Raw genomic sequence first — 3,556 nt, forward strand, 5'->3', positions numbered from 1 at the left:
ATCTGAATAAGCTCAATTAGAAATGAAACAGATGATGATATTACAACCAATACCACAGAAATACAAAAGATCATTCAAGGTTACTATGAACACCTTTATTTGCATAAGCCAGAAAACCTGGAGTAGAATAATAAATTCCTGGAAATATACAACCCTCCTAGATTAAACCACGAAGAAGTAGAAACTCTGAACAGACCTATAACAAACAGCGAGATTGAAACAGTAATTAAAAAGTTACCAACAGGGAAAAAAAGTCGAGGACCAGATAGATTCACAGCTGAATTCTCTCAGACATTCAAAGAAGAATTTGTACCAATCCTATTGACACTATTCCAAAAGATAGAGGAAGAGGAAATCCTTCCTAAGTCATTCTATGAAACCTATATTACTCTAATACCCAAACCAGGAAATGACATAACCAAAAAAGAAACCTACAGAACAATACCTCTGATAAATATAGATGCAAAAATCCTCAACAAAATACTAGCTATAACTGAATTCAACAGCATAGCAAAACGATAATCCACCATTATCAAGTGGGTTTCATAACAGTGATGCAGGGATGGTTTAATATTTATAAGTCAGTAAATGTGATATATCACATCAACAGAATTAAAAACAAAAAATCACATGATCATCTCAATAGATGCAGAAGAGGTATTTGGCAAAATCCTGTCTTTTTTTTTATGATTAAAACCCTCAGCAAATTAGCATAGAAAGGACATACCTTAAGGTAATAAAAGCCATCTATGACAGACCCACAGTCACCATTGTACTGAGTGGAGAAAAATTGAAGGCATTCTTCCTGAGAAATGGAAAAAGACAAGGATGCCCACTTTTACCACTTCTATTCAACATAATACTGGCAGTTCTAGGCAGAGCAATCAGACAAGAGAAAGAAATAAAGGGCATCCAAATTGGTAAAGAGGAAGTCACTTTGCTGCTGTTTGTTGATGACATGATTGTATACCTAGAAAACCCTAAAGACTCCTCCAAAAGTTCCTAGAACTGGTAAATGAATTCAACAAAATGTCAGGACACAAAATTAATATACAGCAATGGGTAGTCCTGCTATACACCAACAGTGACCAAGCTGAGAATCAAACCAAGAACTCAACCCCTTTTATGATAGCTGCAAACAACAACAAACAACAACAGCAACAAACCTTAGGAATATGTGACACCAAAGAGTTGAAAGACCTCTAGAAAGAAACTACAAAATACTCCTGAAACAAATCATATATGACACAAACAAATGGAAACACAGGCCACGCTCATGGATGGTGAGAATCAACACTGTGAAAATAAACACACTGCTAAAAGCAATCTACACATTCAATGCAATTCCCATCAAAATACCACCATCATTATTCATAGAACTAGAAAAAAAAATCCCAAAATTGATATGATACCAAAAAAGAGTCTACATAGCCAAACGAGACTAAGCAAAAAAATTAAGCTGGAGACATCACACTATCTGACTTCAAACTGTATTATAAGGCCATAGTCACCAAAAGAGCATGGTACTGGTATAAATTGGGCATATAGACCAATAGAACGGAATAAATAGCCCAGAGATGAAGCCAAATACTTATGGCCAACTGATCTTTGACAAAGAAAACAAAACATAAAGTGGGGAAAGGACATCCTATTCAACAAATGATGCTGGGATAATTGGCAAGCCACATGTAGAAGAATGAAACTGGATTCTAGTCTCTCACCTTACACAAAAAACAACTCAAGATGAATCAAAGACTTAAATCTAATACCTGAAACCATAAAATTCTAGAAGATAACATTGGCAAAACTCTTCCAGATACTGGCTTAGGTAGGACTTCATGACCAAGAACCCAAATGCAAATGTAACAAAAAAAAGATAAATATATCGGATTTAAACTAAAAGCTTCAGCCTGGCAAAGGAAATAATCAGCAGAGTAAACAGACAACCCACAGAAAAGAAAATCTTCACAACCTATGCATCCAACAATGGACTAATACCCAGAATTAACAAGGAACTCAAACAAAGCAGCAAGAAAAAAACAAACAAACAAACAAACAAGCACAATTCCATCAAAAGTGGCATAAAGACATGAACAGAAAATTCTCAAAAGAAGATATACAAATGGCCAACAAACATGAAAAGTACTCAACATCACTAATGATCAGGGAAATGCAAATGAAAACCACAGTGCAATATCACTATACTCCCGGATGAACGGGCATATTTAAAAAATAAAAAAAAAAATAGATGTTGGCGTGGATGTGGTGAAAAGGGAATACTTTTGCACTACCAGTGGGAATGTAAACTAGTACAACCAGTATGGAAAACTATATGGAGATTCTTTGAAGAACAAAATGTAGACCTACAATTTGATCCAGCAATCCCACTACTGGGTATCTAACCAGAGAAAATAAGTTATTATATGAAAATACACTTGCACATGTATGTTTGTAGCAGCACAATTCGTGATTGAAAAAATATGGAACTAGTTCAAATGCCCATCAATCAACAAGTGGTTAAAGAAAATGTGATATGTATACGCCATGGAATACTACTCAGCCATAAAAGGAATGAAATAATGGCATTCACAACAACCTGTTGGAGTTGGAGACCGTTGTTGTAAGTGAAGTAACTCAGGAATGGAAAACCAAACATCGTATGTTCTCAGTTATAAGTGTGATCTAAACTATGAGGACACAAAAGCGTAAGAATGACACAATAGACTTTGGGGACTCAGGGACAAGGGTGAGAGGGTGGTGAAGGATAAAAGACTACCCACTGGGCACAGTGTACACTCTTTGGGTGATGGGTGCACCAAAATCTCAGAAATCACTACTAAAGAACTTATTCATGTAAGCAAATACCACCTGTTCCCCAAAACTTATTGAAAAAAAAAAACAAAACATATATATACACAAAGAAAAGCAGGAAACTACTAGCTGAACCGAAATATAAACAAAATGAAAACTTCATTCAAAATGTTTCCCTTTTAAATTTGGTTTATATATAAAAAACATATTTTCCTTTCAAATTTTGTTTCTGTTGAAAACAATTTTTAATTAGAAACTTTAAGGATAATACCACTTAACTTCTTATTCATTTAATTAACTTTTTATATTTGGTGAATGAATATGCTTAAGTTGACACAATATTAATTTAGTGAAATTTATTGGGAAAATACATTAGACCAGAAAACAAAAGACATGCATTCTAGGTTTGGTTCTGGCACTAACTTGCTGTGTGGCCTGTGTGGAGAATCTGACTTCTTTGGACTGCAGTTTTTGTATCTGTAAATATCGCCCATTCCAGCTCCAGTATTCTTTCTAAGAGCTAGAAAAAGCACAGGATTTGAGAGAGACAAACTTGAGTTTGTCTGAGCTTCTGGATCTATAAAATGGGAAGAATAATATATACCATGCCAAATGTTTGTTAGGATTACATGAGATTTTATAGGTGAAGTACCCCGCAGAGTGTGGCCAACAATAGGAGCTCACTACCTGTTAGGCCCCTTTTCTCTTATTTATGAGTATGCAAAAAAAAAAAAAAAAAAAAAAA

The sequence above is a fragment of the Rhinopithecus bieti genome, unplaced genomic scaffold, assembly GCF_001698545.2.
Source record: "Rhinopithecus bieti isolate Rb0 unplaced genomic scaffold, ASM169854v2 scaffold_62918, whole genome shotgun sequence".
Lineage (NCBI taxonomy): Eukaryota > Metazoa > Chordata > Mammalia > Primates > Cercopithecidae > Rhinopithecus > Rhinopithecus bieti.